A 10,979-nucleotide genomic window follows, 5' to 3' on the forward strand; every position below is an offset into this window, starting at 1 on the left:
TCTTCATATACGTGTTATAAATATACGATATTTACTTTCGGATTTACAATCCAGGGAATATACCACCTTAGCTGTATTAGGGTCGTCATTTCCTTTCAACTTCGAACATTATTTGGCCTCTTTGACTACTTTTCAGTATTTTATTCGAGCGTCACTGGTTAGTCTTTTTGTAATCGAACGCAAATCTGGTATACAAAATTGTAATACTTGTATCCATGATGTGTTTATTAACAGCAATTCGGGATGAATAAAAGATGATAAACGAACATAAGTCGACCAATCAATGTTGCGCTCTGTTTAACATGTTTAACTTAGTGATAATTACTGTAGAAGGTAAAATGCTATTTATATCTGTTTTTGGTATATTTTATTTAAAATGCAACGTGTATTGAGTCAATACCTTGTAAATAGTTCTGTAGTTATAGATAACCGATGTACTTTAAATTCAGGTAACGAAATACACTGCGATATACATGTGTTTTTTGAATACATGATTTGTTAACGAGCTGCAGATCTGTTTTAAGGTCAATTTTTCAATTTTTACTTAATATGGAGACAATTACTAGCCACCTGGATTACCAAACATTTGATAATTATATATCAATTTGCATTGGGTTGCATTTCTTCACAATTGGAATACATGATTTAGTTATTGATAAAATAAATGTTGCACATAAAAACCTGTACACGACATGTGCAAGTGGTATATGTACTAAACAAAACTGTAGTAAAAGATTCAAAATGTTTAAAGAATGGTGTCAGTGTTGTCGTGAGTGGAAAGAAGAACTGAAAAAGTTGAAAAGTGATGAACTTCGCCATTGGAAAGATATTAACTGGCAGCTATTGAGTTCATCGGGCTGGCCCCTGTCAATTGATGAAATGGCGAAAGTATTTGTGAAGAACATTAGTATAAGTTTTAGGCACGGGTTATTTCAAGACATTGGTGCCGTTATATCCATATTAATCAATATGAATATATTTGCGATCGATAAAACAACCTTAAAGGATGTTAAACGTATAAGAAACGACTTCTATGGTAATTATACAAATATTATACATGACGCTGAAAAAACAAAATTTCTTTGAGAAAATTTTACATTTTATTAGACTCCCAGCGGTACGTGGATATCGAAGTGCTATTGAATAAACTCCTGCTTTGGAGGAACTACAAAAAAGTTAACCCCTCACGCAGAAATTACTGACGAAGCTGTTGAATAAAAATAGTTTAAATGCTGTTCGCGATGTTCTTCTGTTTAATGTTCCACGTCACGTTTCTGGTGGCAGAGCAATTATAGTTGTTCAAGACGAAATGACAGCCGATAGACAGTTATATTTCGATTACAAAAGTCGTATAGATAAACTTATATCTCCAGATGAACTTAGAGAAGAATCTGAAAACGTAGATAAGAAACATGTTGGCAAGATGCAGACTACATTAAGGACGAAATTGAAACTAAAATGCAACCATCTATTTCGATTCCTGCTATTTTCAACGCTATGTGTCATACTGATGAAGCCGAAAACTGATCCAACAGGTATTTCATTTTAGATGAATTTCATTACACATTTTTAATATTCATGTGATCTAAATGTTCAGTTGAGGCTTATTTAGATTCAATCGATCTACAATAGTTCAGCCAAGCTGTATACAATTATCTCCCCTCCACATGTTCGTTGTAAGACCAAATCTCGCGCTTTACAGAAATAATTAAAAATTGAATATAAGTATAAGAAATAAATAGTAATGCAAGACTTCTGATGAAATTGGAGATCTACGCAGATATATATTTTTTGTTAAAGGGAAATATGATTTTAAGAAGCTAAATTTGGTAAATTATAGTCATATGAAACTTCAAATTTACAAACAATCTTGAACATGTTTTATTTACTTGAATAGCTAAGTTTTACTTAAAGAGAAATGAAAGTGAATTTTTATTATCAAATTCTTCATAAATGTACCGATATTGGATTAAACCTCAGCATTAACACATTCGAATATTAATCAGCTTACAAGCAACAATTGGATGATTTTTTTGTCGATAATATGTCGCAGATGCGGAATAAATATATAAAAAAAACTTAATTAGTCACTGATGGTAAGCGGATGGTCGTAACTTTAAGTTACGACCATTCGAAAAAGGGAGACAACTCTAGGGATAAATTTTTCTTTTCCGATTTTCGTGCAGTATTAGATTTATTTGAACCACACAGCTTGTCTCATACATACTAATCGTCAGTGCGTTGATATTGAAACAAAATTTGATACATTTTCGTAAAATAGTAATTCTGTAATTCGAGCATGATGGTTGTAACTAAAACAACAAAAATGTTCAAGATGGTCGTAACTTTAAATTGTGATGATCGTAACTCTTTATTAAATAGGAACGAATAAGAGAAGTCAAGGGTTTTAAACATGTCCTTTATTATATGAATATATTACTAGTATATGATATATTTGTGAAGTTGATTTCACTAAATGATAAAAACTAAAAGGGGTACCTGTAAAGTGCGAAACGGAAGAAAATTAATACGAATCGGAAAAAAAACCAATACAAAATGAAATGAACAGTCACTGTTGTTTAAAATATAATGTATAAAATAAACCAAGAGGCAAATAGTAATAAGCGGTTAAATTCAAAAAACAATATAAATTTCTCAAAAGTGGAGAATTCATTTAAAAAAAAAAGAAACACCGCTCTGGTTATGATAATTCTTTGCTACGAAAAAAGAAAAGGCGATTTTAACAAATTTGACATCACATAAAATAACTGTATCCTGACAATTTTTTTCTTTAGATTTTGCATTTATTGAAAAGATAAACTTTTAAAAAAACTGTTATGCATCTACTAGGTGGAGTTTAAAAGAAAAATATACAATTTAAAATTGATGCTTTAAGTCGAAAGAGCATAAGTAAGGAATCAAAATAATGTTATGGGGTCGTTATCGAGATAAGACCATACCCGCGAATTCGCAGGTCCGTACTCGAATTAAAGAACATATGCGTTATTTTTAGTGTGAATTTTAAGAAGTCGTATTGGCATTTGGTAGTCAAGCTGATTATAAGGTGCAATGTCGAAGTTCAGGAATAATTATTATTGTCCATTTGACTTCTATATATTTGCAAAAAAAAATCTTAAAATTCATTTTTATAAATCAATATTTTTTTCCTCGATGTATGTTAATATATACGAACTCTGACTATTAATTTCATAATTTTTGGTCAATAATTGAAAAAGTGTTCCATTAGGTCTCTATGTTAATTTTATTTTTTGAAGTGTTGATTATCTGATGGAGTAAGTATAAGTAGTGTAACGGCCTTCCAACCAAAACAAAAACAACATACATGTGCTTTTAATGTTTGTTTATTTGAACCATGTGACTTTACCAATTTGAATATTAAAGGACACCAATGCAAATGATCATCGCTTTATAGTTTTGATTATTGATTTTATGGCATTATATAAGTTAACTTACTATACACAAGCTTTTCATGCTTTTAGCATGGTGAATTTTATAACAATGCAAAGAGGCTCTGAAAAGTTTATTAAAAAAAACAGACTAAAGTTAATATGCATTCAGTTATTTATTAATGTGCAAAATGCACATCTTGGAAGCAAACAATTTGGGAAAATTAAAAAATGTTTTTATAGTTGGTAAACTATGTCATAACTCATGTCCACTAACAGAACATATGAAGGTAAACATATATTACAATATTCATTATCATATCCTTTGCCTATAAAGTACTATTGTACTAGTTTATACTATATCTAATATTGTTTTAAACAGAAAATGGAAATTGCAGTTTCCTATCATATATATAACAATTATTACAACCACATGACATGAACACTAAGTTTGGTTTATGGTCAGTAGAGGTCATCTTAATATTTAAATACACAAAGTCACATGGTACAAATAAACAAACATTAAAAGCACATGTATGTTGTTTTTGTTTTGATTGGAAGGCCGTTACACTACTTATACTTACTCCATCAGGTAATCAACACTTCAAAAAATAAAACTAACATAGAGACCTAATGGGAAACTTTTTTAATTATTGACCAAAAATTATGAAATTAATAGTCAGAGTTCGTATATATCATATATTAACAAACATCGAGGAATTTTTTTCTGCAAATATATAGAAGTCAAATGGACAATACCCGTATTTATAGAAAATTCTGAATATGCCTATTGGAGCCATGCTATCCGCTATACACCTTTGTCTTTCTTATGGAAAATATCATGAACCCTGGACTATAGTTTTTTTATAAAGGGAACAATGCATCCGATCTTAATAACTATCGAGGAATTACAATAACTGATTCATCGGGGAAGCTTTTTAATAAGATACTTGATACACGTATTTGTAAATTCTTAGATAAAACCATATCATTGATGATAGCCAAATTGGGTTTACCAAAATAAACACGACCATATGTTAATTCTAAAAACTAGTATTGATACGTATTGTAATACAAAAGAAGGTAGAGTGTTGCCTTCTTTGTTGATTTCCAGAAGGCTTTTGATACTGTCATTCACCGAGGGATAAAACTTAAGCTATTGAATATAGTAAAAGAATAGGGGAACAGATCTCTTTAGAACTAAAGTTGGAGTAAAACAGGGAGACAATTTGAGTCCAAATTTGTTTAAAAGTTTCATAAATGACCTTGCTGATTGTTTCAAAAGTTCCCCTAATCCAGTTGTTGTTAATTCACGACCAGTCCATTGTTTACTATATGCTGATGATATTGTCATTTTTTCAACTTCAGCAAAAGGACTTCAGAGTAAGCTTGATGGATTACGTACTTATTGTAAAGATTAGTGTTTGAAAATTACTACCATTAAAACCAAGGTGCTTGTATTTAACAAGACAGGCAGACATATCAAATATGATTTTTATTTTAATAACATACTTATTGATTGTGATTAACATTGTAAATATTTAGGAATAACTTTTAGTGCATCTGGATCTTTTTCCTTCGCTCAGAGAGAATTGTATAATAAGGCGTTTAAAGCCTACCATAAGCTACGCAAGGACTTTCTGTCACTGAACCCAAGTTTAAAAAACAGCCTTCATGTACTTGAGCATACAATTAAACATATTGTCTTCTATAGTACAGAAATTTGGGGATATTTCAACCCTTTCAAAAAAAAAAAGAAGAAAAAAACTATGACTAAAAATGCAGATCAGGCTTATCCTAAGCTTCTTATATATGTTAACACAATGTTTATTGCGACACCATGGATTGAGTTTTCATTCCGTACCAATACCTAGAACAAATGTTAATGATATACCGCAAGATCGTCATGCAATCGATAAAAAATAAAGACAACACGTTAAAAAATGACTCCGAAGCGCATTTGTGGATTTTCATTATTCATGGACGACCACAAGCCGAATATTCGAAAGTCAATGGTTTATAAAAACAGCAATATCTGATTAAAAATTAGAGTTGATTGTTCAAAATTGTACGTTCATTAATTTCATCTGCCGACATGATTCGTAAATTAAAAAAAAATCTAAAAGCAAATGAGGGAATACACGTGTATTCAACAATTTGATGCCCTAATGTACAGTAAAAAATATATTTATACTCAACCCTGACACACTACTTGGCTTAATGCGAGTTGATTAGTTTTCACTGTTACTCCTATAAATTCCTATATATCAAAAATGTATGTTTGCTAATTATTTAACAACTTAATTTCTACATACCATTATCAGAGTAACAAATTAAATAATATTGTTTGTAGTAAACTTTATATAACAACTGAGTTTATTAACATGGTTATGTGCATAGTACTTTTAAAATAATTTTATAAAAGTTTGTCTTAATACTTGAGTTACGGTCATCTGTCAAAGTTACGACCATCTTGTGTCGGTTACGATCATCATCCAAAATACTATAGTTGACATTACAACCATCTCAATTTAAAGTTACGACCATCATGCTCGAATTATTGAATGACTGTTTTATGAAAATTAGAATGATTTTATGTATCAAATTTGGTTTCAATAACAACGCACTCACGATAAGTGAACATGAGACAAGCGGTTTGACTCAAGTGAACCTTTTACTGCATGGAAATGGGAAATGAAAAACTTATCCCTGAGTTGTCTCCCATATTGAGATAATCGTAATTTAAAGTTACGACCATCCGCTTACTACCAGTGATTAGTATATATACATGCATTGGTTCAGTAATTTTGATAACTTTCAAATTTCAACTCGTTTCTTTTGACTTTAAACCCGATCGAGCTTCGCAAGACTGATTGACTTTATATTAAATAAAATATTATAGTAAAACCTTCAACTTTTGCAAAATATTTAAAATAACGAATATTTTATAATTGATACCTGGTACAAATAAAGTCCTAACCAGATAGATGTGGTTCTTTGAATGTCCTTTGCAAGCGGTTTGACCTATGCACCGACTTTAATTTCAAATGAATTTCAGCGGAAATAATACTATTCTTATTTCACGACAAATGAACTTATATGTAATAAGGTCACAGCATTTATGAGTGAATGAGTGAGTGACTTTTATCTTTTTTTTAACTAAGCGTTGTGACCTGATAAAAGTCCATGATGATTTATCAAAAAAGAATCAGGCAAAATTACAAAACTTTAATAAGTCATTTAAAGAAAGATTTAGCTACCTTATTCAAATATTAAATAGGTCAGGACTAATATATATTCCCTTGTATGAATCAATGTTCAATTTCACGTATTATGCACAGAAGCCTGCGACATTAACAGTTTGCAAATAATACCTACTTTCGGATTGGTTTTATAACAATAGATAGCACTATTTAATGTTGATTTTCAAAAATTGTTGGTTTTTAAAGAACACAAAAACAAAACGGGTGATACACATAGACAAAACCGGGTGTTTGTGTAGCAAACAACATTGACAAAACCGGCCAGTTCCATTTTGACATGACCAATTTCTTAAAGTCCATACACGGAAATACAAGTATAAGGGTGTATTTTAACAGCCCAATATATCATTGTATATAATAAAAGTAGGATTTACATGATTATAAAATCTTTTCAGTTGCATGTTTATACGCTGAATATCTTACTAATATCTGAATTTTGCTAGAAAATGTTAAAGGAATAATGCATCTTGATATATGACCATCATGATTGTGGTAAGAATTTCATTTCTAACATGCTTTCTTCGGAGCTCTTACTAAGTGTACAAAAATCGCTATATAGGTACGATGTTTTTTGTAGGATGTATGAGTTTGCGGTTTCAGGATCACTTGATGAGCGCAATAGATTTCGATTTTTATATACGAGAACTAAACAAAAGCAGTATAATAGAACGTTCCTGGTTGGAACCGGCAGTCACAAATAGTCTCAAAATGCACACGCATGTATTATTGTCAGCAAACCTAGGCTACGGAAAGTTTTCAACTGTTTCACAAATCTTATGTGCTGGGGTATATTCGTCATGGAATCATCTTAGACAAATGACTAATGTCTATTATATGTGCCGCTTTAATTATAAAGCGTCCATCCAGTCAGATATTTTTATTCGTAATCTTGCAGGAAAAATATTGAAGGATGTCCCTGAACTGGGCAATGCCATATTAGCTAATGAGTATGCTCTTGATTATTTCGAGGAATATAGATGAAGACAAGACCCGTTTTTGTGTTTAGAAATAGCCATCATAGCCCCTCTGAAAGATATAAAAACTGATAAAAAGTATCTAATAATAATTGATGCACTAGATGAATGTGATACACAAATGGGAAACGATCTTTATGATTTACTAGCCAAAAAGTTATCTGATTTTCCAATGCTCTTTCAGTTTCTTTTCACATCTTGGAAAATAAGCAAGGTACTTTATGATTTTAAGACACTTCAAAATGTAAAGGAAATCGACTTGGAAAGTTTTCATGAAAGGAATATTCTTGATGCACAGAGATTAATTGAGATTACAGCTAATTTAACCGACGAGAAGAAAGTACAACTTGTAAATCTCTCAAATGGGAATATGCTGCATATAAATTCGTACCTTGATTACTGCAGAAGAATTATATCATGCGAGTTTTCAAAAGTTCCAAAAACACTAGAAAATATTTACCAAGATAATCTTGAACGGATTTCAGGGAGGAATGGGGCATCATTTGAAGAATGGAATACCTTGTTTGAGGTTCTATGCGCGGCTGCAAACCCTATTGATCTTGACTTTTTATTCATGATTACAGGCTTAGACGACAATAAACGCAGATCTTTTTTAATACTTCTTGGCAACGAATTCGGTCACTTCCTTAAGCATTCTAACGACAAACTTTCTTTCCAACACAAAGCGTTCATGGAATTTTTAACAAACGAGTCGAGAAAACTCTTGCCATTTCATGTAAATATTACAAAAGGACACAAGTTATTCGCTAAATATTTTCTACACAAAGCTACGCCACAAAATGTACTGGACGAAAAGGATTTGTTAGATATAGCGTCTCATGTTGCTTTGACATACAATAAACAGTTTACACAAACATTTCTCAAGTTATTTAATAAAACAAATTTAGAAAGTAATACCATACTTAATTATATGGTACGCGAAGTAAACTGCTATTACACAGCTAATCTAGTAATACAGCTGATAATTCAGTCTGGGTTATTTAGTTCAAACATAGTTCGAACTCCACTTTCATTGCCACATCAAATGGTAATTTCCAAACATTGATATTATTTCATGAAAACAAAGTAAACCTCAGATCGAAGTTTAATCAATATCTTGAACATACAACGAAAGGAGCTGACTTAGTGCATATGTGTAAATTTGTTTATTTCTGTGGTTACACTGTATTGCAGCTCAACGAGGATATGTCGAAATAGTTAAATACTTATTGAAGAATTTTCCGGATCTGCTTTATGAGCAAACAAGCATTCAGTTGAATGTATTTCAACTTGCTACAGAAAATGGAAAAACAAAAATAGTAAAACTATTTCTTGATATCAATTCATTGCTTGCTGATCCCCATTCTTTATATTACGCTTCACAACAAGGACATGATGAAATTGTTTCACTCTTGCTTAACTATGTTAACGATACGTGTTTACCGTGTAACGGGACTTTTCATAGGTTACCCGCATTATCATTCAGGAAACAAAAAAATGTAACCTTTCCAATTGAGGTTCTGTATAAAAATTCGATTCATTTTCAAACTCTAGATCTTTTACAATTTAATGAAAAACGTCGTTACATAATACTATCGGACGACTGGCGGCTAATTACTTGTGAAAGTGCTTTAAATGCAGCCGTTAGGAATGGCCACCTAAGAATAGTTAAATTATTATTAGAAAAAAAAGTAAATGCGTTAAATTGTACAATGTTCGATGGAAGTACACCCTTAATGACAGCAGCGAAGTTTGATCAAGCAGAAGTATTTAAATATTTACATGATTCCGGTGGAAATCTTGCTTTTCGCTGCAAGAGTAATTTTCTATATAGTGACAAAATAGACAAAACGGAATCGGATTTATTAAAGAAAAGGACATGTCCAGAAAACGGAAGTATTTCCCATTTGTTAGCAATTCACAACAGCCATGGTATTATCAAATATTTGCTGAATAAAGGTTTTAAAGATTGGGAAACAATTGACAGCAATGGACTCACCCCTTCTCATTATGCCTTTTGTTGCAATAGTAATAACTTTATAAAACTTGTAGTGTTTGCCGATAAATACGAATTGCATTTCAATCTAAACTCAAAGTCAGTTTATGGATCTACCCCCTATCATTCTGCTGCAATTTGTAGATCACCCATTCTCTCTCATTATGTCGTTTCAAGAGTCAGAAGGCTTCCCGACAAAACAGATAACAGCAACCGCAGTATTTTACACTGCGGACTAATGCCACCAGTTATAGGCGAGTGACATTCAGACCTAAAAAAATATTTTTAATGCACCTATCTAACACACAGCTATATTATATATCATTCGAAAGGACAAAGTGCGAAGATTCCATTTTTCCCGGTCGTAAAAGTGAAATATGGTGCATTTTTTTTTTAAATTGGGGTCAAAGGTCATTCATAAAAAATTGAAAGAATAACACTTTTGTAGTATTATTTGAAGCAGCTAGTATACATTGTAGTAATAAAGCTAATTCAATTTTTACTTTATACGATACTATGACGTCATTTAGACGTTTTCACTCTGCTATATGTAAAACGGTACTTTCTACAAAAAATGACGTATAATAACAAATATTGACCTTAAATGTGTTAATATTTACTATATTTGATGGTGTGCCATGCGAAATAAAAAAAATATGATGAAATATTTGTAAGGTGGACGAGAAAAAGGGAGAGAAAACAACGCAATAAAGAGAGTATACAGTAGACGTCTTTGTCACATCAACAGTGACAATAGTCTCCTGTTTGTTAACAGCCTACAAACCATGTCAAGATCGGAAATCACTATCTTACATGTTTCACATGAATCACATTTTAATGATGTTTGTGGCCCGTGTCGAATTAAGTCAGGTAACTTATACATGTATACAGTTCATCCAAAATCCAATGATTTCAAATATAAAATGCATTGCCTTGAACTATAGAACTGATGTTAAACACACTTAGTTCAGAGATCTATTATGGGATGGCACGTGGTTCTTCATAAATTAAATCAGTTCATTTTGACATTGGCATTAACATTTGAGCCGTCAAGTTTCCAAACATTGTTTGATTCGTCCTTGTCTGGTTTGTGTCCGGTCCATACCTTTTGAACCTGGGTTTTCCAAACTAAGTAGACATACACATCATATAATAGGGGATGGTCATCAACTAAAATCAGGTGACTCTGATATGGATCCAATCATAATTGAATCCTGTCCGCGACATATATAGCTGCAAAACTAAGGTTTACCAAACTTCAGATACAGAAGTCGGTTTCACAAAAAAACTAAAGACAAGATTAATCGTAAGTAAACTTAACTATTCGTGACTTACGACC

Source organism: Mytilus galloprovincialis, chromosome 5 (genome assembly GCF_965363235.1).
Source record: "Mytilus galloprovincialis chromosome 5, xbMytGall1.hap1.1, whole genome shotgun sequence".
Classification (NCBI taxonomy): domain Eukaryota; kingdom Metazoa; phylum Mollusca; class Bivalvia; order Mytilida; family Mytilidae; genus Mytilus; species Mytilus galloprovincialis.